Source organism: Notechis scutatus, chromosome 6 (assembly GCF_049901735.1).
Source record: "Notechis scutatus isolate UNSWTSFEM ecotype Mainland chromosome 6, rNotScu1.2, whole genome shotgun sequence".
NCBI classification, from domain to species: Eukaryota; Metazoa; Chordata; class Lepidosauria; order Squamata; family Elapidae; genus Notechis; species Notechis scutatus.
Window position 1 is genome coordinate 68,413,254 of NC_142014.1, and position 27,383 is coordinate 68,440,636.

At 39.3% G+C, this 27,383-nt stretch overlaps 1 protein-coding gene across 1 annotated transcript in view; it reads left to right on the plus strand.

Annotated features, from left to right (window-relative positions):
* The first annotated feature begins 2,081 nt into the window (after window positions 1-2,081).
* CALD1 (caldesmon 1) overlaps window positions 2,082-27,383 on the plus strand; it is a 258,563-nt gene continuing 233,261 nt past the window's right edge. Inside the window, exon 1 of the mRNA XM_026678651.2 lies at window positions 2,082-2,240. The gene's annotated coding sequence lies outside the window, so the exon portion shown is untranslated. The remainder of the gene's footprint in view (window positions 2,241-27,383) is intronic.

Sequence of the window (27,383 nt, forward strand, 5' to 3'; positions counted from 1 at the left end):
GCAGGAAAATGTTATTTCAGCATAGCAAATGTTTGGATGAGTAATGCGTCAGTAAAAGGCAGAACTGTCAGACTCCAGTGGATTAAACTGGGGCCGACATTGCAGAAGGATATATATTTGGCCTGCAGGAAGCCCAGAATTCACCTAGGCAGGAAGGCAGAATATACTCAAATTAATAATACTTTGCCTATTTTGCTTTTCTAACACACAGGTACTGATTAGAATAACAATGACTATTCTTTTTCTGAAAGGTTGAAAAATGGCTTCTTAGATTGGCAAGTGGCTAAATAGGGTGCAAATGCACATCCAACTAAACCATGGCTGACTTAACTATGATTCTTTGAATAAACTATAATTAGATGGGCTCACAAACACCATTAAACTACGACCCTTGGTTTAGAAGCTACAGTGACTGGGTTTGCATCGAGTCAACCCAACAGAGTATGATTGTCTATAAGGCAGGTTTTGGCATCTTTTTTTTTAAACAACAACACAAGGACCCTATAAACATTATTGTCATGTGAAAAACCAACCTTTCTAAAGCAGTGAAGGTAGCAAATGGGGATTGCAAATTTCAGAGTTTCCAGCAAATGTAACTGACAAAAATTTGGAAAATTAGTATATCAACTATTGGATGCGCCCATTGTAGCTAGCTGTTTAATTTAGTTAAACTCCAAATGTTTGATGATTGATTGGTTACTTACAATCTTTGTAGCCTCCTCATGCTTATGCGATCAAAATTCAGGTGCTTGGCAACTGGTTCATACATACGATCATTGCTGTGTCCCAAGACCATATGATCCCTTTTTGCGACCTTTTGACAATGGGGAAGCCAAATTGACTTAACTACCATGTTACTAACTTATCAACTGCAGTGATTCAGCTGTGGCAAGAAATGTCGTAAAATGGGGCAAAACTCACTCCACAAGTATCTCACTTAACAACATCAATTTTGGGCTCAATTGTGGTCATAAGTCAAGGACTATTTCAGGGCTCCAACAATTACCCCCATTTAAATCATGAGTCTCGAGCCAAACTTCCAAAGCTTAAAAAGGATTTATTGGGAGTTAACATGCCGGTACTGCCTGGGTGTAGCTGACTCTGAGACACATAATTCACTGTCACGCTTGACCCTGGTTTCCCCCCCCACCCACCCTCTGGGTGTATCATAATTCATATTCTTCAATGGGACACATCCATAGCCAAGAGTCATCAGTCATGCTCTCCAGTTAGAATTTTGCACTAGCAGAAACTTCCGTCACCTAGTTACTATCTTTGAAAACATTTATGGAATGCAGTTTCAGTTTTGCAAGCTGCTGCACTGGGGCCCTTTCTGTTGGCAATTCTAAAAAGTCCATAGAAATATTTTACGAGTTGACAGACTACCTGTATTGTACTGAACTAAATGCTCCTCCTCACAAGGACAAACAACCACAACCTGAAGTGTAAGAAATGGTGTTCTAATTCCCAGGTTTGCTACGATATAAGGAGGCATTAATTCCATAGATCTTCTTCCGAAGTCTAAAGTAATCCCCTTCAAGCCAGAAAGAAGGTTTTTACATTGTTAGGGATTAGGCTGACCTGGAACTGAACACACTCATCCAGACAGCTGGCAATCATACTCGTAGACTGAGAAAAGGCTACTGATGAATATATTGATTGCAGTGCAGTAGAAAAGACAGCAAAAAGTAGACAAAACACTGTGTTACGGGAGACTACTGTTTAATCCAAAGGACTGGTTCAGAAAACCCTCAGAACAATGGCTATATTATTTACACTTGTTTTTCTGTGGTTAAAGCTTTAATCCTTGCTTTGGGGTACATACTAGGGTCATGGACTTTATAATTTTATTAAAATAAATGGGAGGGGGAGGGAAAGGGAAGAACAATAGGTCTGGAGGGGTACATTACTTCTGAACAGCTCGAAAAAGGCCTCCCCAAAGCATTTGGCACAGAGTCCATCTATTTGCCTAGGAAAGATAGTCAGGCATTTCCTGCTGGCTGGGAAGACAAACGAAATCTTTGAAAACTACTTGGGAACAGACCTGCCCACTGAAGCAAATCAAGCAACTTACAGGGGCAGCAGTTTGAATACAATAATTTGCAAGGAAGGGACAGAAGAAAGCTACTTGGAGTTTGGAATAAAGAAAGGAGAAAGAAACAAAAAGAAAAGAAAATGGCAGAGGCAGAAGGGGGAGAGCGATGCAGAGTTCCTTTAAGTTAAGCAATTTCAACAGCCACGTGAGTTTGCCAGACGGACACTTAGCCAGTCATTTTTAAATGCGCTGTAATTTAGTGAGCTTAAAATTGCTTACTTAGTGCTTTTCAAAAACAGCATGATTGATTCCACTTAGGGCTCATTTATTTTAGTCAGGCTTCCTGCTTAGACAGTTTTCAGGGGAGTAGCTGGGTTTGTCGCAAGAGAAGCAGGCGAGAAGGTCCTGCGGCTTTCAGACTAACCAAATTATGATGGCAAATGCCTGACTTGGATGCTGATCGCTCCCTTCCTCTCTTGAATTGTGCTATCCTGATTTTTAAAAAGCTATTATATGTCGCCACTTTGATTATTTTCATGACCATAGTCCCTTTCATAAAAATCCTTTGAAGATTCCTCCCAAAGCAAAGGGCAGTGGAAAGGTATATGAATATATTGAAAATGAATTTAAAATGGTGGAGATGAAATGCTTTGGAAAAAGAGTTGTAATGGCATCCTTGTCTTTATCTAAGTAGCACTGACCATTTTCTCTAAAACAGCACTGCTGACTCCATTCATTAATAGAGGGGTGGAATCAGTGGTGGGATTCAATTTTTTTTACTACTGGTTCTGTGGGCATGGCTTTGTGGGTGTGGCTTTGTGGGCATGGCAAGGGAAGGTTACTGCAAAATCCCATTCCCTCCCCACCCCACTAACCTGCTTTCCAGCTCCATTCTCCTGTGCAGGGCAACCAAAGAAGACCCAGCCGTTCAGCTGGGACTCGGGAGGCAGAGAATAGATGGGGGCGGGGCCAGTCAGAGGTGGTATTTGCCAGTTTTCCGAACTACTCAAAATTTCTGCTACTGATTCTCCAGAACTGGTCAGAACCGGCTGAATACCACCTCTGGGTAGAATCAAGATGACACGAAGTGTTAGTAGTACCCCTTTATAATGCCTTGGTAAGGCCACACTTGGAATACTGCATTCAGTTTTGGTTGCCATGATAATAAAAAAGATGTTGATACCGGGGCGGGATTCCAATTTTTTAACAACCGGTTCTGTGGGCGTGGCTTAGTTGGTGGGCATGGCTTGGTGGTCATGTGACTGGCTGGGTATGGCCAACTCAATATTACTCACATCGAGGCATGCATCTCCTCGCCTGGCCTCTCATGACTGTGGGGATGCTGCAACAGACGTAAGTGTGAAAAACAGTCATAAGTAATAAGAGTTAATGGAGAGGCAGTTTTTGTAAGCAACACCAGAATGTTTCCTTCCTGGCTTCCTTACAGGATTAGGCCAGTAATTTCTTTTAACAACCGGTTCTCCAAATGTTAACAACCAGTTCTAGCGAATAGAAGTGAACCTGTAGAATCCCACCCCTGGTTGATACTCTAAAAAGAGTGCAGAGAAGAACAACGAAGATGATTAATGGGCTGGAAGCTAAAACATATAAAGAACGATTGCAGGAATTGGGTATGTTTAGTTTAATGAAAAGAAGGACCAGGGGTGACATGATAGCAGTGTTCCAGTATCTAAGGGGCTGCCACAAAGAAGAGGGAGTCAAGCTATTCTCCAAATCACCTGAGGGTAGGACAAGAAGCAATGGGTGGAATTATGGAAACTAATCAAAGGGAAAAGCAAATTAGAGCAAAGGAGAGGTTTTAAAGAAGAGATTGAATAATGATTTGTCTGAAAAGGAATAGGGCAGGGGTCCCCAACCTCTGGTGCACAGCCCATTATTGGACCATGGCCTATTTGGAACCAGGCCACATGAGAGGCGGGTCAGCACACGTGTACATGGATGCATCTGGTCTTGTGTGAGTGGCAGGTTGGCGTGCACTTGTGTGCACAGGCGTGCTGGCCCACTGCTTGCACGGCCTGGTTCCCCTCTCCCCCTCCCTCAGCTGGGCTGCTAAGCTGCGGAGTTTGGGGACCGCTGGTATAGGGTTTCCTGCCAGAATAAGGGGTTGGACTAGAAGACCTCCAAGGTCCCTTCCAACTCCATTATTCTGTTATTCATCTGACTGTGTTAATACCACTTACTAACCCTACATTAGCATTTATTATAGTTAAAGGCGCTTCGGAGTATGCAGGCAAGAAGATATGGCAAACCAAGGCTGTACAATCTCCCTCGTTTTGATGAAATGGAATTGGTCAGCTGGCTTTCCTGTTTCTTTCTAAACAGCAATAAATAAAGGTTACAGCAATCCAAACAAGGCTAAACTGTTGCATGGAAGATAAGGAAAACTAATGCTTTTGTTTTTAAAACAAAAGGGTCCACCAGAGGAAATAAATAAAACCAGAGGAAAAGCAGAGGCAGTTCAGTAGGAATGCTTCACTTAGCCACTCCTGCGTTCTGGCATTTATTTTTTAAATAAATCATTTATAAATATTTAATACGTAATGTGACTTCATCTTTGAGCGCAGGGGTCAACCCCTGGGTTGCGGACTGGTACCGGTCCACGGCCTGTTAGGAATTGGCTGTGCAAGTGGCGGGAAACTGAGCAAAGCTTCATTTGCACACGTGCAGGATCTAGGTTGCACGTGTAACCACCCTCCCTCAACTCTGTGGAAAAAGTATCTTCCCTGAAATCGGTTCCAGGTGTGGGAAAGGTTAGGGACTGCTGACTTAGCGGATGCAATTCCACAAGGCCCGGTTGCGTAGTTAACTGAGAATTGTGGTTCATTAAGCATATTTCACAAGAAGAGTTCTCCACTCCTCTACTTGTTGCAGAATACCTTATGCCACCAGACTTGAAATTCTAGATCTAGGCAACCTAGAACTACGCCGCCTTCAGTCCGATCTAAGTATAGTATATAAAATCATACATTGAAATGTCCTACCAGTCAATGAATACTTCAGCTTCAACCATAACAACACTAGAGTACACAATAGATACAAACTCAAGGTAAACCGCACCAAACTTGATTGCAGGAAATACGACTTCAGCAACAGAATGGTCAATGTCTGGAATACTCTACCTGACTCTGTGGTTTCTTCCCCAAACCCCGCAAACTTCAACCTTAGACTGTCTACTATTGACCTCACCCCTTTCCTAAGAGGTCTATAGGGGGCGTGCATAAGCGCATCAATGTGCCTACTGTCCCTGTCCTATTGTTTCTCTTTATTTTTCTTATATGTATCCATTTCATGTATTCACAACTATGTTTATACTTATACCTGTTATCTTATAATCGCTTGACAAAATAAATAAATAAATAAATACCCACCCCAATCCAAGACGTTCTCCCTGCCCTGAGCCTCAGTAAGGTAAGGGACAGCCGCCAACTCCCTTTAGCCTCCCATCTTTCCCCCATCTCTGGCCTTTTGCCGCCCTGCATTCTTCCTTGCGAGGCAGCAAGAAACCTTAGAATGACATGTTGTTCCAGGGCTGCTTTGGGCTTTCTTTTTGCAGCTGAAGAAGCCCAACCTAACCCAGCCCAGCAGCCAGGCTGGGTATCCCTCATTAGCAACGGGAGGAAGCTGAGGAGGCCGAGTGCAGAATTGCAGGGTGGGGGGGCAAAGGAGCATAGATGGTGAGTGGGTGCGGTTGAAGTGCCCCTGTAGTTGCAAATACGGGCAGGCTGCAAGCAGCTGCATTTTGATCACATGACTGAGGGAATGCTGCAGTAGCCAAAACTTTGGACACAGGTTGTTAGTCCCTCCATTCAGTGCCATTGTAACTTTGGTTGCTGAAGAAGAACTGGTCATAAATTGAGGGCCACGTGTATTCTATGGAGCTCTGGTGGTGCAGTGGTTTGAATGCAGTATTGCAGGCAAACTCTACCCACAGCCTAGAGTTCGATCCTGATGAGGCTCAAGGTTGACTCAGCCTTCCATCATTCAGAGGTAAATAAAATGAGGACCCAGACTTTGGGGGCAATATGCAAATATTGCTTACACTGTAAACTGCCCAGAGAGTGGGGCGCTATGGGGCAATATATAAGCCTAAATGCTATTTCTATTTTTTGGGAGAAGAAGAAAGCCTTGCCTATTATGTCTGTTGTTGTTGTTTTAAATGTGAAATCGCTTCCTTTTGGCTTTTCCCCAGAGACGGTATTCAGCAGGTTCTGACCAGTTCTGGAGAATTGGTAGTGGACATTTTGAGTAGTTCGGAGAACCAGAAAATACCTCCTCTGACTGACTCCACCTCCATCTATTCTCTGCCTCCAAAGTCCCAGCTGATTGGCTGGGTCTTCTTTGGTTGCCCTGCATAGTAGTAGGAAGCTGGAAAGCAGGTTAGTGGGGTGGGGAAGGAATGGGATTTTGCAGTATCCTTCCCAAGCCATGCCCACTAAGCCATGCCCACAGAACTGGTAGTAAAATTTTTGAATCCCACCACTGCTTTCCCCCCGACTCTTTGTCATGCTGGTGGGCTGTAGTCCTTCTTGGTGGGATGTAGTTACCTTGGTGCTTGGCTTTGCGTATGTCTTTAATCAATTTCCTTTCATACAGCTCTCCATTCTGATATAAAACCTGCTTTTTCCTTGCTTAGTGTTGCTGAGAATGTTCTCACGCATGCACACAATCTTCCCTCTCCAGCAGTGGAAGGGTGGGAACAGGGATTTCCTGCACTTGTGCTTTCCTCCGATTCTAATTCCTAGGATTTGGGGGAAGAAAGCATGATAATCAAAATGAAACCAACTAAGCTCTGTAAAATAGAAATAACTGTGGAAGCTGCCTTTTTTATTTTTAAAGAAAAGAAAAGAATTATCTCCACGATCTCTTTCATTCTCATCTTCTAACAGAAATTTCAGCAACCATATGAATTAGTTATAGGGAACAAACAAGCCAAAATGCTGTACGTTCTCCAGATGTTTGGGACTTCAGCTCTCAAAAGACTTGAAGTCCAACATTTGCAAGACCCATGCTACTGAAAGTAACTATCATGCAAATTTAACCCCAGAAGAGGGAGCTAATCTTCCCTTTTCAAGTTTATAAAACTAGCAAGATATAAATAAGAAAAGTTCTAACAATCTTGCTAGCCAAACTATTCATTTGCAGAAGCAGCAGACATGTCTATACAGGTAGTCCTTGACTTACAACAATTTGTTTGGTGTGCCTTTCAAAATTACAAACGGCACTGAAAAAGTGAGGTGTGACCATTTTTCACACTTAAAACCATTGCAACATCCCCATGGTCACATGATCAAAATTCAGATGCTCGGTAACGGGCCCATATTTATAATAGTTGCAGCGTCCAGGAGTCATGTGACTGGCCCAAAGTCATCCAGTTGGATTTCATGGCTAAGGTAGGATTAGAACTCACATGTCTCCTGTTTCTACCCTGGTAGCTTCACTGTTAGACCAAAATGGATCTATATTAGTGCAGGTAATTAACTAAATTTGGACAAAACTCAACAGCACTTTTTCATGCGGCTGTTGATAAAAATAGGATCGCCAACATCCGATGATGGATATGGCGAAGAAGAAGGAGGAGGAGGAGGAGAAGAAGAAGAGGAAGAAGAATGAAATAAGTTGCATTAAGGTGGGATACAATCAGAGGTGGGTTGCTGCTGGTTCGGACAGGTTTGCCTGAACCCCTTGTTCTGATTCTGTGTGGTTCAGAGAACCAGCCAATCAGACCACTGGCTGGCCCCACCCCCACCTGCTTTTTGGGCTGTTTTTGGCTGGTTTTTTTGGCAGAAAATGGCCTGATAACAGCCCCAAAACCAGGCCAATTTTGGGCTGTTTTCAGACTGTTTGGGGGCCATTTTCAGGCCCTTTTTCTCGCCAAAATCAGCCTGAAAATGGCCCCCAAAGTATCTTGAAAACAGCCCAAAAGCAGGCTGATAAACAGGCCAAAAATGGGTGGGGCGGGGCCAGCCAGTGGTGGGATTAGCCCCAATCAGGTGACTCCTACCTGTTCCTTTGAGGCCAATGGCTGGGAGGTGTGATGAGTTATATCACCAACCCAGTCACATGACCAACTGGCCATGCCTACCCAGCCAGAGAACCGGTTGTTAAAAAATTTGCAGCCTACCCCTGGATACAATGAAGATCAAGTGAGGTACTAATACCACTCTATAAAGCCCTAGTAAGACTACACCTAGAGTACTGCATCCCGTTTTGGTCACCACATTATAAAAAAGATGTTGACACTCTAGAAAAAGTACAGAGAAGAGCAACCAGGATGATTAGGGGACTGGAGACTAAGGCATATGAAGAACGGTTGCAGGAACTGGGCATGGCTAGTCTAGTAAAGAGAAGGACCAGGGGAGACATGATATCAGTCTTCCAATATTTGAGGGGCTGCCACAGGGAGGAAGGGGTCAAGCTATTTTCTAAAGCTCCTGTAGGAATAATGGATGGAAACTGAACAAGGAGAGATTTAACCTGGAAATAAGGAGAAACTTTCTGACAGTGAGAACGATCAACCAATGGAACAGCTTGTCTTCCAAAGTTGTGGGAGCTTCATCACTGGAGGCTTTCAAGAAGAGATTGGACTCCCATCTGTCAGAAATGGTGTAGGGTCTCCTGCTTGGGCAGGGGGTTGGACTAGATGATCTACAAGGCCCTTTCCAACTCTGTTAATCTGATCAGGTAATCCTCTACTTAAAACCTTGCATTTAGTGATTGTTTGAAGGTACAACAGCATTGAAAAAAGGGATTTATGACCATTCTTACAATCATTACAGCATCCCCAGGATCAAAATTTGGACACTTGGCAACTGGCATGTATTTATGACAGTTGCAGTGTTGCAGCGACCTTCTGTCAAGCAAAGCCAACTGGGAAGCCATATTCACTTAACAACTGTATTACTAACTTAACAGCTGCAGTGAGTTGCTTAACAACTTATCAAGAAAGCTTGTAAAAGAAGGACAAACTCAACAACTGTCTTGCTTAGCAATAGAAATTTTGGACTCAATTGTGGCCGTAAGTCGAGGACTACTTATAATGTGAATGATGGGATTTGCAGACAAATACAGCTGGAGGTAGTAACTTGTGACATGGAGACAATATTCTGCACAAGGGTATATTTCAAACCTTTTTTTAAATGACAGTGGTTGCGATTTATAGTTGGCCTCTTCTCCTGTTAGAAATTCTGACATAAATATGACTTTCCTAGCTTTATGGTCTCTGAAACTTTGGCTAAAAAAAAAAAAAAAGAGCTGTTAACATGTTGAATGATGGAAGTCCAAATACTCTATTTTGCCTTGAGACTGTAATGTCATTGTTACCGAAGGATAGACGTGTTCATCCAGGAGATTGCAAAATGTTCCTTGGGAACATCATATGTTTAGCCCTCCTGTATCTTTAGTTCAGTTTTTTTTCTTCTTCCAATAAGCGCATTGGTAAACAATATTTAAATATTACCCAGATGAAAAGGCAGGAGAGAGGAAGGATTGGCAGCAAAGACACAGTTTATCATTTGCAAAAGTGCTCTGCAGCTCTACAAATCTGGAAATGATAGAAATGTAAGCCACAGAACCGTTGCTATGGTTTTCAGGGAAGCTTATTTTAAAACTGGTATGCAGCCTTCTTGCGGGACTCTAGCAGCTGGCAAATTGCTAGCCATTTATGGAATGTACGATATCTTGGGAAAGAATTAAAGACAAAACATGTTCAGTTAGAATGCAAAGAAAAATTAAACTTCTAAGGTAAGGATGGAATTTCCATGGATGCCCACAGAGACTTAAACATTCAAACATAAAGCTTTTAAAGGATATTTACTTTTCAGATACTTCCCTGCTCCTTGTTTTATTTCCTGGATTGAATTCTAAGTTTTTCCCTTGTAAACTCCAGGAAAATCTCAGATCCTGGGTTGTACATTGTGCCAAGCTCTTAGTTGTTTCATTATGGCTTATTGAATAAATGATGGTTAGCTGGTTTCCATAACAGAGTAAATAAAAAGAAACATCCTTCTGGTCTGGCCCACAGGAAGGCAATGTTTAGAATATGGCTGAGTGCCAATTTGTCTGCTAACCTTCTCAATGTTTGTAGAAGGCTTCTTATAACACTTTGACATTTGCAGGATATTGGCCCATTTAGTATTATTTTTGAGATGCTGTTTAAGAGCAAATGGAAGCAGGAGATCTTTAGAAGGTCAATTGCTCTTATCTTCACTTATAAAAGAGTTCAAAATCCTGCCACCAAAATGTGGCCTGTAGGCTATGTGGCCGGCACAATCTGGATGTGCTGCCATGCCACAAGTAAATTATGAATTTTGTTCCCCTACTTTAATACATTGTGTGAATAACTGGTTACAAATTAATTCAAATATATGTTCTTTGCAACTTGTCTTTTACAGCATAGCTAGCACTTCTGAGTTGAAAGTGCCCGAGAATGAAGATTTCTAATGTTGATTTCTTCTACTGAAGAAACATTTGGTCCCTCTTGTTTCACATTCTGACAAAATATAATCTAATCTGAAGGCTGTGAGTAGAAAATTGAAGCAGGGAAGTTCCTAGAAGATCAGGGTTTTGCTTTGTGTAATCTGCATTCACTCAGCCAATCTACAGCAGAGGTGGTACTCAGCAGGTTCTGACCAGTTCTGGAGAACCGGTAGCACAAATCTTGAGTAGTTCGGAGAACCGGCAAATACCACCTCTGACTGGCCCCTCCCCCATCTATTCTTTGCCTCCTGAGTCGCAGCTGAACGGCTGGGTCTTCTTTGGTTGCCCTGCACAGGAGAATGGAGCTGGAAAGCAGGTTAGTGGGGTGGGGAGGGAATGGAGATTTTACAGTATCCTTCCGCTGCCACGCCCACCAAGCCATGCCCACAGAACCGGTAGTAAAAAAAATTGAATCTCACTATTGATCTACAGACATCTCAAAGGCTAATTAATTTGTTATCTCAGTACTGCATATTTATTTGTTCTTAATCAGAAACAGCATTTATGACCCATCACTGTAAGTAAAAAAAAAATGACTACAGACTTTTGGCAGGGGTGATGAATATTTTGTACTAGTGGTTTTTATTTGGTTAGTGAATTTTGTAGGATCGAAAATTGATTAAAGAGAGACCTTCCTACTGTTACCTGTAGTGGATTAGTTTGATTTAACAGATTAGGGGTTATTAAAAGTGATTTTGGATGAAATTCGATAGGTATGCTTATCTAAGTATGCTGAATTTATTAGGGCCTCCTTGTTAGTCAAATCAGTGCTGAGCATTGTTAAAGAATTAAAACAGTAAAAAAAAATCTCAATTTTGTATCTTAAAAATCTCTTCTGTAGTCTGCACACAATCTAGCTTCTAAAAGCCTCTTTTTCCCTCTCTGAGAGGTATATTAATTTGAAAATAGGAGAGACAATTGACTCATTGTTGAAAGACGTCTCTGAAATATATAAGGGCCACAACAGGTTGCAGAGGATGAAAAAGACCTCTGAACATCTTTATTAAATCTGCCTCAGAAAAATTTCCATGAGGTTCTTTTTCTTCTGAAAGGAGGAAGTGATGAATGGATAAAAACAATGAGGTTTTTTTTTTTTTTGCTTCAGCAGTAGGCTTCTTAAAATTTCTTGGGGTATGGAGTCTTTGGTGTCACTATTTAATTGTTGGGTGCCTCTCTCCCAAATAATTGCTTTTAATTGTCAGGGAGAATAATTGTTTCACATTTGCTGAGAATTGAAACTCCATTGAGTGGAAGATAGGTGAATTTCCAATGGATCTCTGCTGAAAAGTGTCAGCAGAATCACCTGAGGATAAAATGTTGCTGGTGAACATCTCTCTCTCTCTTTTTTTTACTGTGGCTGCTTCCTTGGCTAAATATCTGTTTTGTTCTTGTCTGTATTCACTTTTATTTTTTGCATTTTTTTTCTGTTCCAATTCTGAAAAATGTCCTTTCAAAATCTATCTTGACATCAAAGAAGGTAAAATAAGATAATCTTTATTGTCATTCTTTACTGTGAACGCACTGGCCCACATTAAAAATAAAATTCTGTTGCCTGCTTTCAAAAGGAAGTATATATCTACTCATACACACACATAACACACCTATACACATGCTATATAATGAATACACACACACACACAATAAAATTCTGTTGCCTGCTTTGAAAAGGAAGTATATATTTACTCATACACATACATAACACACCTATACGCATGCTATATTATGAATAAACACACACACACACACACACACACACACACACAGAGCATCCCCATGATCACGTGATCAAAATTTGGATACTTGGCAACTGGCATGTATTTATGACAGTTGCAAAGTCCTGGGGTCATGTGACCATCTTTGACAACCTTCTGACAAGCAAAGTCAATGGGGAAGCCAGATTTATTTAACACCCATATTATTAATTTAACAATTGCAGTGATTCACTTAACAACTATGGAAAGAAAGGTAATAAAATGGGGCAAAATTCATTTAACTGTCTTGTTTAGCAATGGAAATTTTGGGCTCAGTTGTAGTTGTAATTCGAGGACTTCCTATATGTATCATCAGCCTGTTGTTGAGAAAGCACATAGATGCAGTGGACATATAGATAGCTTGGTGAGGATGCAGTGGCCATGTAGATGGATTGGTGAGGATCTTTTAATGTCATTCATCTCCCACACATTGTGAAAGCCAACACGAGGTCCAAAAGCAACATCATTAGACAAGGCTAGAAACTAGATATCTTCCATACAGGAAGTGGGACTGGGTTGGGAGGAAGTTGGAAGCCGAGTGTTTCATTCAGGTGGAGCACTTATCCTGAGGAAGTGGAATGCCCATCCATGGTTATACTTTTTGGGTGGAGAGACAGGAAAGGAACATTTTCAATTTAGGACTGTTGCTTTATTTGGGAATGACATTTTCGGTTAGGTGAGTTGACACAGCTGTAGATGTTGGAAGAGGCTGATATTTTAAAAACTAAGAGGCCTTCAGAATAGCTGTACCATCAAAAATATCTCCTGGATAATACAAAGAAAAGAACTATCCATAACAATGAGGGAGGCTCCGTGAGATAAAATCCCAGTTCCTGAACAGGATGTATAGTTAAATACAAAAGAAAGAATTCAGAGATTGATCAGAAGGTTGAGAGGTGTCAAAAGTGCCGAATGGTGTAAGGATGTTCTTACCCAACACATCCTTCCAGAAAATGATAATGAACTTTGGAGTCTCTTCCCGAATCAGTGAATCTGTACAATGCAATCTTTGTGCGTTTTATGGCACACATAAATTAGGATAGTAGAGAAGAGGAATTTTGGATTAAGATTACAGACTGTGATATGTAGGGCTGAGTCCTTTTATGTTAGATGGCAATCATCCCAGTACTAAATCCTACCAATCTCACCAATTTATCTTTTTTTTTTTTTAAAAAAACAAGTTTTATTAATTTCAACAACAAACAAATCATTACATATTTAAATCTTTTCCTGTCTTTCTACAGAAATTTCCCCAATATTCTCATAAAACACAAACAAACACAAACAAACATATAAAAATCTTTTAGTAAAGTACCTTGGCCCCAGTTACCTCTCTTTGTATGGGCAGCGCATTTCACTCTTCACAATTCTATCTTATTTAATCCATCTTAATTAAATCATTATATTTATATCTTTTGCCCATTCATTATCCCTCTATCTCTTCTTATAATAAAAAGAATTTCTCCTGAAATCACTAATCAGAGTATGATGCCTTTCTATCCTCCCCTAAGTTAGTAAAATTAACATTCAACATAACAAATACCCAATTCGGTTCTGCTTGGTACATTCTATCCACCAAAAATGTTTAAATACCTTGTATCCTCCTTTCCTTCAATATTTTATTACATTTTAAAAATCAATCATTATTAAAGACTTCAACATTTTAATTTCTTATTAAATCTTAAACCATTCTAATTTACTATTTCAAATATAAATGTTACAATACCATCTTCTGTACCTAGCAGAATCTTTCTTACAGAAGTTTATATTTCATCCTTTGTCCCAAAAAAAATTCCTCTTCTCCCATCCAATTTTAAAACTTTGAGGCTTTTCTCCGCCTTTCCCTTTCTTTCTTCCCCACCAAATCTTCCTACCCCCTTCTTCTTCTAACCTCTGCCTTGCTGGGATCCCTTCTCTGTTATGTTCCCTTTTTCTCTTGTTTGCTATCATTATATTTACTTTGCATCATATTTTTCTCTTTCTCAAATGTTTTTTTAGATCTTAAGTCCTTCATTTTCCTTGCTCTCTTCCTTCCTTCTTTCTTAGAAAAGTTTTGGGATTCAATAAAGATGGCGTCTTCGTCTTTTCTTGTTGTTGTTCTTCTGTTTCCATCTGTTTCATTGTCTGTTGGTAATTAACCAGCGCCATTTCTAGAAATAGAAAAGCTTTTTCCATACCATCTTTGCAGGCTGCTTTTGTTTGCTCATATTCATCCCTCAGGTCCTCAAAAGGAAAAGCCATTATAAATAAATCTTTCTTTTCTTTATTCCTCTTTCTTCTTACACCAACCAAATATTCCGAGAGAAAGGTAAAACAATCCCAAAGTCCACAATCCTCAATAAATCCAAGCAAGCCAAAATTCCCCCTTCCTCTTCCAGGGTGGTATCAAACAAAAAAAAAGAGAGTCCAGATCTATATTTTAAAGCCTTATTAAAATTATGTTTCTGTCCTCAAAATTTATCTTGACCTCTTTTCAACTTCCTTCTGAAAAAGATGTTGGGAAAATCCATGGCAAATATTCTTTGGTGTACTCTGGTTCTGAGCTCCACTGTTTGTTCACAATTAGCATGTCCCCCCGAGTGCAGTATATTCTTATGTATGTGGAACTGGGTAGTAGAACTGGGGTGATAGACTGTTCATCATATTTGGGGAGGGAGGAAGAATTAGCCTAATTATTCTACATACATACATACATGAAGAAAAGGACTAAGGGTGATCTGATAGTAGTCTTCCAATATTGGAAGGGCTGACACAGAAAAGGGGAGGGATTTCAACTTATTCTCCAAAGTACTGCAGGGTAGGACAAGAAGTAACTGATGGAAACTTATCAAAGAGAGAACAACAACCTAGAACAGGGCTGTCAAACTCGCGGCCCTCAGGCTGGATGCTTCACGCACTGGCCACACCCATGCCCAGTTTAGCAAAGGGGAAAAAAGTCACGCTATGCCACGTGAGGCCAAAATAGGGCATATTTTGCATGACTCCAGCCTGAATACTAAGTAGTTGAAAACACTATCTGTTCTGTATTAACATACTCCAAAGACTGAATTCCTATTGGTCCGCACGAACAGCATTTTGATTGGTCCACTGAACGGCAGTGATTGGTCCGCTAAGAATCAACCGCGATTGGCTGAGCCGATTGCGGGAGACTCAAAGACCTGTCATTGGCCGGCGAGCCGCGAGCAATTCCTATATGAAGGACCGCCGCGGCTCCAAGATCTTGTACAGATCTTAACATAAAATAAAGAGCTTGAAGTACACTGGTCTCGCGGCTCTTTCGTACCCGATCTAACACTATCTGACAACAACATCCAGGATGCTTCAGTCTTAATCCAAAAATCTCCCTTTGCCTACATGACAGCTTTTATTACCACTTCCTATTGAGTTGAGGACATTCCACTGAACTTCCACAGTCTAAGACTGAGATAGGGCCAAAGATGAAAGCTCCAGGATCTCCACATATTCATAGAGTACATATTCTACCTCCCCATTCTCCAGCTAAATGTAATTCATCAGCAGGAAACAGCACATCTTCAGAGAGACAAAACTCTTAAAAATATACATTGTGAGTGCAAAGTCTGGAATTTAGTAGTTTTGCCTTAGAACTTGATTTGCTTACTACTTTGGATGTAATACACCATTTCAGAAGAAAGGAGTTGAAGAGTTCATTTCTGAAGAATTCTAAATATAGGAAGCCGAATTGCTTCCTTCCCACTTTCATAAACAAAACCTGGTATTATCCACAAAAGGATGCTTACTTTTTGATCGTTTCTTGTTTAACACAAAAACATTGATGTTGATTGCAATGGTGTAACTTCCTACAATCCCATTCTTTTTCCCAAGTCCTATGGTTATTAAAAAAATATGCAATAATACCTTGAATGGTTTAAAACAGCTGTTAAAATGCAATGGTCCACCATCTTTGAGAGGATGGCTAGCTTTCACTTGCAAGGGAGAAGGTTCATTTTGAATTTTCTTTTTTTCTTTTTAATAAAGTTTTATTTGGGTTTTCACACATACAAAATACAAGTAAAACATATTTTTTGAAAATAGCATGGTCCCGGGTTGAACTTCTTTATACAGACACAAACTCAATTTCATGCTCATTTTTGTGTTCTATTCCATATCTTATACTATTCTACATTTTCTATATAGTTTTTCCCCTCTTTTAATTTTCTCAATTTTATTTTGATTATCTCATCTCAATTCAAATCATTATATTTATACTTTTGTCTGTTCTGTTTCAATTTCATATTATCTTTTCTCATTAAACAAATTTTCTCCTGTAGTTACTAATTGAAGTATGACACCTTTATATCTTTTAATTATATCCATTCAACTCTTATTTAAACTTCAATATATACCTTAAGGTTATGACCTTCAATATATACATAATACATAACTTCCAATCGAATTCTGCTTGGTACATTCTTAGAATACACACTATATTCTTTAAAAAAAAAAGGATTATAAATATATGTAATTATAAACCCTCATTCCATTCCAATTCAGTTCTATCATTAATAATCATTCAAATCTTAACATCTTTAACATTTCTTTTCAATTAAATATCATACTTCCTTGAAGAATTTGAATTTTCTTATGATGAAGAAATCTTGGTTAAGAAATCTCACAGCCCAAAAAACCCAACTGCTGTGTTCAGAATGAAAACCAACCTGCAGATGGTTCTTCTAAGCAAGTTCTGAAACTCTACAGGCAGGAATGAATGTGAGTTTAACCAGCTTTAACTTAAAATGCCCCATCAGAGTTGATGAATAGTAAAGATTAGGCTTGTTTAAAGTTAGAATAATCCATTGTTTGTTTGAGATTTTGGGTCAAACATGGAGGAAAAGTCAGACAAAAAGGGGCCTTAAAAATAAGAATTTGGGACTTTGCTGAAGTTTTATAGATTTGGGAGCAAGCTAGTTTCTCACCAAGGTTTTTGTTTCAACTATTTTTTTTTCTTTTTTAGTGTGATGGATATATAGCTTGCCGGGAACAGCTTAAAGTTTGACTGCCTCATTCGCAATAAGGAAGTATGACTCCTTAATGATTGGCACTATTGATTTTATTGATGACCATTTTCTTAATCTGATGCTTTTATTAACCTGGTTGATTTCTTTTAAGAGTCACTTTGTCGCTTGTGTCCTTACGATTTATATTGACTGTTTCCTAGTATGATTTGATTGCTTATTGTACCCTATGTCTATTATTAAGTGTTGTACCTTATGATTCTTGATGAATGTATCTTTTCTTTTATGTACACTGAGAGCATTTGCACCAAAGACAAATTCCTTGTGTGTCAAATCACACTTGGCCAATAAAGAATTCTATTCTATTCTATTCTATTCTATTCTATTCTATTCTATTCTATTCTATTCTATTCTATTCTATTCTATTCTATTCTATTCTATTCTACTCTTTGGTGCAGTGGTTAAAAGCCACAGACTAGTAACCAGACTAGTCCTTGTTTAGTGATGAAGACAACTGAATGGCTTTGCACCAATCATTCTCCCTCACTGCTAGGAAAGAGAAAAATAGAATAGAATATTTTTTATTGGCCAAGTGTGTGATAGGACTCACATTTTGCTTTTTGTGGTGCAGTCCTTCAAGTTTTCCTTCAAGGCTTGTAAATGAAATTCTGAAATGAAAACATCTAAAATCTGTTAGAAAGGGCAGCGAAAGTTTCATTTATAGTACTTTGTTAAGTCTATAACATATCAAAAGGTCTTCAGTCTTTTCTGCAGTATTTTAAAATGACCTTAAACAGGAGGCTTATGTGATGCCACTATGGAAACAAAGGTAGTTTATAAATTGATTAGTCTTTCAACCATATCAAAAAATAAAAAATGAAGAGTGTTTGTATTATCTAATACATGTTCCACTTCAGGCATGGCATCATGCAGTCAGAAATGCATTCATGGAAACTTTTCTCCAGAGGCACCATCCCTGTGAAAAGCTTGCTCCTGGAAAAATGTAGAACATTTAAAGAACAGAAAAGAACAAAGGTTATTACTCATCTCATATCTAATAAAATAAATAAATATAATCCCCAGCAGATGTTTTTGAAGGGTGGGTGGCAGGCTTAGCCTGCTGTGTTTATGGCTAGTATTCATTCTGTCCCTAGCTGTAGTGGGAATAGATTTCTTTTAAGAGCCATCTTTTGTGGCTTGTAATACAATGACGAAAAGTTGTAGCACTGGTTAGGGTGAAAAGGTTCAGGAAGAGGAAGTGACCGACAACTCTAAGTTCATCTTGATTTTGGGTGAAATTTGGCAGAGTATATACTCTGGTCTTCATTAAATAAAATCTAATGCATGCTAAATAATGAGAAATCTGGAACTTAATATTGCATGTTGAACCTGAGTATATACTTCCATTTTTGACCCTCCCAATAAAATAAATACAGGAGGGTCTTGCATGTTTAGAGAGAAATGAATATTATAGAAGGCCACAATGGTGAATGTCTCCAGTGGCAGTGTTTCTAACTCTTACCATCTGTGTCACCATAGCAACACCAAGCAAATAGATTTAAAAAAAGAAAAAGAAAAAGAAATTGAACATGGGGAAATCACAGCTGGGAGCAACTATACTAAAAAAATAAAACAAAACAAAACACCAAGCCTTCCATAAGATCAGCCCACAATCTATCCCGAAGAACCCAAACTGAAACGGCATATGGCATTCATAACATGTCAATTTTCCTCTAAGTAGTTGGTGGTTTTGGGGGGTCTTTGACACAGGGTTGAATGCTGGCCACTGCCAGGATAAGTCCTTGAGCTTTTCTTGGGAAAATGTTCAGAAGTAGTTTGTCCTTGCCTCTTTCCTAGGGCTGAGAGAGAGTCACCCAGCTTGCTTTGGGCCTAAGGTGGGACTAGACTTTCCAGTCTCCTAGTTTCTAGTCCAATGGCTTGATCCCTATACCAAACTGGCTCTCAATAGCTGGCTGGCTTTCTTTTAAATTTAAAGTTTGCAGTGGGAATTTGAAATAATGGGTTAACTTTATTCTCTTTACCTGCTTTCTACTCTCATCTCCTTTTATGCCCCTGAGATAAGAAAGTAGAGATGTTAAACAGTGGTGGGATTCAAATTTTTTTACTACCGGTTCTGCGGGCATGGCTTGGTGGGTGTGGCAGGGGAAGGATACTGTAAAATCTCCAGTCAGGGGTGGTATTTGCCGGTTTTCTGAACTACTGAAAATTTCTGCTACCAGTTCTCCAGAACTGGTCAGAACCTGCTGAATACCCACCTCTGACGTTAAAGCCTTACATGGCATAAGACCAGGTTATTTGAGGGACTTTCTCCCAAGGATGCCTACCTGCCCCACATATTCTCACAGGGATGACATGTTCCTTCTTTTAAATCTTGTCATTGAATCGAGGGAGCATGCCTTTTCTGTGACTGCCTGTTCTCTGGAATGATCTCCCCTCAATATTTTATTTATTTATGTATAAATAATCTTGGCAGTGAACATACCTAATACTCCTCCCTCCTTCTACTTTTCCCACAACAGTAACCCTGTGAGGTAGGCTGGATTGAGAGAAATTGACTGGCCCAAAGTCATCCAGCCTGCTTTCTTGCCTAAGATGGAACTAGAACTTACAGTCTCCTAGTTTCTAGCCTGATGCCTTAACAATTAGACCAAACTGACTTTCAATAGGCCTCAACTCCTGTCACCTAGGAAACTCACTAAGACCTGGTTCTTCCCTCAGGCATTAAGGACTAGTTGAGTTGGCGGTGTGTTGGCGGCGTGTTGTTGCACACCATTTTACATTTTGTATTTATGTATTTCTTATTTAATGTGATCTGGTTGCCCTTGGTTTTTCTTCTTTTTGATTCATTGTGTCTTTATATTGTACACCACCCAGAGTCACTCTGTTTGAGTTGGACAGCTTGAAAAAAAAAACCAATCAATCTATATATATCAATCAATCAGTAGCTTTCTCCCTATAGTAGCTTGAACAGTGAACAGTTGGCCAGGAAGAACAACTTAAGCTAACCCCTTCCAATGCTACATTTCTGGGGGAGATTGCAAATATGATGCTCAGCTTCCCCTTTCAAGAAATTAAATCAAATCTGATAACTAACATTATAGAACAGACAAACTCACCCATTATGGATTGCTTCCTAAGTCACTTACATTATTAAAACATTGGCATTTTACAAACTTTACTAGTATTTTCAGATTGGAACTAGAACATTTTGTAGTTAATACAAGGATCATTTTATTGTTTTGCAACTCAAAAAAAAAAAAAAAAAAAAAAGGACGTGATATATAAGCTGCAATTCTATAATCTGTGTGGGGAAGAATATTTATTGAACCCATCATAAGAGGATTTACCTCAAAGTAAATATACACAGGATTAGAACTGCAAAGCAGCAGAATGGTGAAAATATCTAAATGAGATGAGCATTTTAATTATGGCTTCTAGCTGATATGTGGAGAACCAGATGGGAGGGCAAATTTATTAAACAAATAAACAAATGTGCTTTCATGATATTATTGAGCCACAGTGCCCAGTTAGACATGCTGTAGTTGATCCAGCAACTACACTTCAAACTTTTCCCTCTACACAATAAATAGGAGATGCTGCTGTTTCACCTTGACCACATCATGTCTGTCCACTAAGAAAATGGACAACCATCCACAGACTCCCCATTGGGATGAAAAGTTTTGCAGTCTTGGTACCTTTCACATGTGGGGACCTCGACTCCCAGAATTCCCAGCAAAGGCCATGTTGATTTGGAAATTGTGGGAGCTGAATTTCAAAATTCCAGAGGAGATCCAGTTTGGGACAGGCTACCTAATGAAGTGTCATGGTATGTTGGAATGGACTTGGGAGACAGGAGGAAGAGTAGACAACCATCATGGAAAGGATATGTCCGCCCCACAAAACAGTGAGGATGTAAGAACATTTTTAGAAGGGACCCTCCCTAATTTTCTGGAAGATAACAGTAAAGGAAGGGAGAAATACTTTCAGAGTTGCAAGCCTTACAATTCATGGTTTATGCTTCTTATCTGGACTATTTAGAAGGGTTTCTGAGAAGTGATCTTCCATTTACTAAAATAATATTTACTTGCCATAAAGTCTCTGTATTTTTTTATGCATTCCAACTGTTCTAAATTAACAGGAATGGAAAAAATATGGAATTTCATGATGACATAATGCAACTAAATGCTATGCATTATGGAGGATAAGGGAGAAGCACAGTTTCTAACTTTCACAGCTGGTTGTGTCCAGTATTAGCCTTAATGCTGATTTCCTATCCTTACAGCTTCCTGTGCTATTCTTTGAATTCTGTAAATTCTTGACCACAGCACATTATTATCTCCTTTCAGTGCAAGCAATGTTTGTTTTAGATTTTTTTTTTAAAAAATAAGCATAACATTTAAAAAGTGTTTTATAGGGTGCTAATATGCTCTTACTTGAACATGTTAGGGTTTGGACACTCTAATATTTAGATTAAACATCTAACATTGTCATAAAAGTCTCCTTATTTTGCATAAAGAAAGTCACACCTATATACAACATTGGGCTTTTACTAAAAAAAAAATAGCTCTGAAAAAGTATGCAGCTTTATAGATAATAATAATTCCTAAAAAGGAGAGTAACACAAATGCTTAATTAGCATTTGTAAGGAAACCATCGGATAGACAATATTTTCACAGACCAATCTCAGTTCTGCCCTGTAGTATGTATATACTAAAAGAATTTTGGTTTAAATGGCTTCTCATTGTCCTAATGGATCAATTTCATATCATTTTGCAAATGCAGACTTCAGAGGATAATTAGGACTGCAGAAAAAACAATTACTACCAACCTGCCTTCCATTGAGGACCTGTATACTACCTAAGTCAAAAAGAGGGCTGTGAAAATATCTACAGACCCCTCACATCCTGGACGTAAACTGTTTCAACTCCTTCCCTCAAAACGACGCTATAGAGCACTGCGCACCAGAACAACCAGACACAAGAACAGTTTTTTTCCGAATGCCATCACTCAGCTAAACAAATAATTTCCTCAACACTGTCAAATGATTTACTAAGTCTGCATTACTATTACTATCAATCTTCTCATCGTTCCTATCAACCATCCCCTCCCTCTTGCAACTGTATGACTGTAACTTTGTTACTTGTATTCTTACGATTTATATTGACTGTTTCCTAGTATGATTTGATTGCTTATTTGTACCCTATAACTATATTAAACGTTGTACCTTATGATTCTTGACAAATGTATCTTTTCTTTTTAAGTACACTGAGAGCATATGTACCAAGACAAATTCTTGGTGTGTTGAATCACACTTGGCCAATAAAGAATTCATTCATTCATTCAAATCTACACCTTCTCGCAAATCAACAAAAGGGCATGAAAATATGGATGTGGTCTCATCTTCTGTTTTTTGAGTGCACTGTTGATAGCATGTGGACTTTTGTAAATAGTTTTTGCAACCTTTACACAATGTCTTTGTTTCTATTAAAGAAGCAACCCATCTACTATACTAGTGTAGTGTTTCTCAACTTTAGTACTTTGAAGATGTGTAGACTTCAACTCCCAGAAGATGTGTAGACTTCAACTCCCAGAATTACTGTACTTCCAGTATACTGGTTGGGGAATTCTGGGAATTGAAGTTCATATATCTCAAAATGGCCAAGGGAGAGAAACACTGCTCTATGTTATCCTTCATGCAAAGTTCTTGAATTTGACACTTCTGGCTAAAAAAGATGCATTGTTGAAGGAAACCATAAAATGATTATATATACATATAATATACATATACATATGAAAAACGGGCTGTGTATGTGTGTGCATTTGGGCAGATAAGGGACAGATGATTCTAATGCTTTACAAAAATTATTGCTGGGAATTTGACATACTGTCTGGAAAAATATGTCTGGAAAACCCTAGGTTTCCTATTTAATTCTGTCTTCATGTGCATTCACATAGATGTGCTTTAGTGTCTTGCCAGCAAATAATTTAAACCATTTGTAGAAGATGCTCAGAATCTCCACCCATTAGGGCCATTTTACTTTCTGTTATAATATTTAATGTCAGTGGCAATCTAATTTTTAATGTGACAAAATTTGTTCTTTGGCAAAATATTAGTCTCTGATACTTCAGCATTTATTACAGGAGCACTTTGTCAACTAACTTATAATTGTCTCTGCTTTCTGTTAGGGTTTTGTCCTATAGGCTGATGATAGTAAAGCATTTAGAATAGGAATCTTTTTATTATATTCTCACAATAGGAAAATGCACTTTTTTCGGTGGAACCTTCAGTCCATCACTGAACCAGTGTGCCTATTCTACAATTGTTGGTAGTCAACAATCAGAATTCCATTAAAAAGAGTCTTAAAAATGGAATTTGGGGAAAATGCTGAGAATTTGCTATTGAAAAAATCCCATATGACCTTATGAACCTGGTTTTGGTCTCTTTTTCTTTGGAGCAGAGCAGTGGATGGTTGTCTCAGTGGCCATCTTGCCATGGGTACTCCTGTTTAGGCCAATGGTGGGATTCAGCCAGTTTGCACCACTTTGGGAGAACCGGTTGTTAACTTTCTGAGCAGTTTGGTGAACTGGTTGTTGGAAGAAATCACTAGGGCAGAGAACCGGTTGTTAAATGATTTGAATCCCACCACTGCTTTAGGCCCAGGTTTGTGTGTAATGGCACGAACAGTTACAATATTATATGTTTTTATATAGTAGATCCTGCTGATTCTGCCTAAGGATGACTGACTTTGATCTAGTCAGCCATGGTGGTATTGCAGACTAACTCTGCCGATCACCAGCAGTTCGACCCTGACCGGCTCAAGGTTGACTCAGTCTTCCATCCTTCCAAGGTCGGTAAAATGAGGACCCAGATTGTTGGAGGCAATATGCTGACTCTGTAAACTGCCTAGAGAGGGCTGTAAAAGCACTATGGAGTGTATAAGTCTAAATGCTGTTGCTAGTCACTTTCATAACCAGGCATGATGGGACAATCCAGTCTAGCTAATTTTGCTCTCAGTGGATTTGAGAACTGTTGGAAGAAAGGTAGAAGAGAAACCTAAGGAATCAAGAAAGAAACTGACCCATGTTCAAGCACCATGAAGGGTTTTTTTGCAAGACCTAACTAAAGAGGACAAAGACATAAATCATGAAAGTCTGTCCTCTGGTTAACTGATTATCAGAAGGCAGCCCTTGTGGGTTTATTAAACCTTGTGATGTTAACCTGGAAATCTTCCTGCAACATCCATAGGTTTCTGCCACTAACCATATGCTTTGGGATGAATAACCAGTAGCTAACCTCATACCTGAGGTGAGATTACAATATGTACTTTGAGTTTTAACTGCCTTTTTATGGCTGCCAAATCCTGAACAGGCTGATTTGTTGCTCAAACTAAACAGGAAGGATTTAAAAAAAAAAACGAATAAAAGAGCCAGAAAGAGAAACATTCCCTAATTGAAAAACAAAAATCAAATTGATGTTATTTCCTTACCTTAGCAGTCTATATGTGACCCTCCAGCAGCCAGAGCACCTCCCACCATACCAATGATGGTTACTGGAAAAAGCACTGATTTTCAGATATCTCCATTTTCATTTTTTTAAAACAAACAAGAGACAAATTTGTTCTGTATACACTATAAGTACCAAATGCAAGGGGTGCATTTCTAACCTGATGTTAGGCAACCTGTCTTACTTGATATAGTAAGGCTATGCCAAAGTAAATGTTGATAAGACTGCAGTCTTATGTGTTACTGGCTGTAGTATTGTATTAATTGACTGTATGGTACTCTGAAGACAGTTGCTTTGAAAGTGGCCCAGAAATAGAACTGATGTATCAGCTAGGATCAATTCTTTTAGCTCCATTAGAATATTGCTTCTCCATGAGTTGTAGTCTCCAGCTTCAATCCATTCACATACCAAAGGTACTTTTTCAAGAGGCAACTGGACTTCTTGGTTTTTCTTTGCAGTTGTTTCACTTCTCATCCAAGAAACTTCTTCAGCTCTAGTTGAAAATTACAGACCAATCTCTTTATACTGCATCACCTGTAAAGTCATGGAATCAATTATTAACCAATCCATTATCCTTCATTTAGAGACACAAACAACCTACTCTCCAATAAACAATTAGGTTTCAGGAAAAAACTATCCTGTAATCTGCAACTCTTACACGGCAAAAACATATGGACTACACAACTCGATCAGGGCAAAACAATAGACACAATCTACATAGACTTATGTAAAGCCTTTGATTCAGTGGTACACGACAAACTACTCCTAAAACTAAAATCTTATGGTATCTCTGGACAACTGCATAACTGGATAGAAGCATTCCTGTCAAACAGACAACAAATGGTCAAAATTGGGAGTGTCCTATCAAATTCTGTATCTGTCAATAGTGGCCCAAGGAAGTGTTCTAAGACCAACTCTCTTCATACTCTACATCAGGGGTCCCCAACCACCGGTCCCGTGGACCAGTCCCGGTCCGCGGAACAAGTCCTACCGGGCCGCTGGCTTGTTGGCGCCGCCATCTTTTTGATGAAAAAGTGCTTCTGGTGAGCTTTTCCAGGTAGAAAGCTCATCGGAAGCACGTTTCATCAAAAAAGATGGCGCTTCGATGAGCTTTTCCGTAGAAAGCCATTTCTACCCGGAAAGCTCATCGAGTGGCGCCGCCATCTATTTTGATGAAAAAGTGCTTCCGTGAGGTCACCGAAGCACTTTTTCATCAAAAGATGGCGGCGCCCAGCTGATGCCGGTACCGGGCCGCGGCACCCAGCTGATGCCGGTACCGGGTCGCGGTGTAAAAAGGTTGGGGATCACTGCTCTACATAAATGACCTCTGTGATCATATCAAGAGCAACTGCGTTCTCTTCGCTGATGATGTAAAGCTGTTCAATACCACAGACAATACTGCTACCCTTCATTCCAAATAAGGAATAAATAAAATTAAGTCTCCTGCTAGATCTAAGAAAACATGGTAATGTTGTGTTTGGGTGTGTAAAAAAGGTGATCGTACATCAAAAGTGGTTAATACCATTTAGAATTTTGGCCTTCATGTGACAATACCAACAATACTGCTACCCTTCAAAAAGACCTCGACTATGTATCAGAATGGTCAAACAAATGGCAACTTCAAATCTCAACAAATAAATGCTCTGTCTTACATATTGGCAAAAAAAACAAAAAAACAGAAAATAAAATACAAGCTGAATAGTCAAGACCTTGTTGATGATCCAAGCTCTGTAAGGGCCTTGGAATACACATCTAGATCCCACTGTAACTACATAGCCAAAAACGCATTAAGAGTTGTTAACCTAATCCTACGTAGCTTTTTCTCTGGTAATATCACACTGCTAACTAAAGCATACAAAACATTTGCTAGACCAATACTCGAACACAGCTCATCAGTCTGGAACCCACATTACGTATCTGATATTAGCACAGTGGAGAAAGTCCAGAAATATTTCACAAGAAGAGTTCTCCACTCCTCTACTCGTTGTAGAATTCCTTATTCCACCAGACTTGAAATTCTAGACCTAGAAAACCTTGAATTATGCCGTCTTCGGTCTGATCTAAGTATGGTATATAAAATCATACATTGCAACAACTTACCTGTCAATGAATACTTCAGCTTCAACCATAACAACACAAGAGCACACAATAGATACAAACTCAAGGTTAACCACACCAAACTTGATTGCAGGAAATACGACTTCAGCAACAGAGTGGTCAGTGCCTGGAATACTCTACCTGACTCTATGGTTTCTTCCCCAAACCCCAAAAACTTTAACCTTAGACTGTCTACTATTTACCTCACCCCTTTCCTAAGAGGTCTGTAGGGGGCATGCATAAGCACACTAACATGCCTACCGTCCCTGTCCTATTGTTTCTTTTATTTTTCTTATATGTACCCATTTCATGTATTCATAACTATGTATATACTTATACCTATTATCTTGTAAGCAACTGACAAATCAAAATAAAAAAAAATAAAAAAATGCAGTTTCCTCCCCAGCCTACCCATGTCCCTTGCCGCAAACAACCTAGAAACCATTCAGTGTGGTCTCGATTTCCAAGATTTGCTAACCTTAGCACCAACAGATGATGATTCTCCA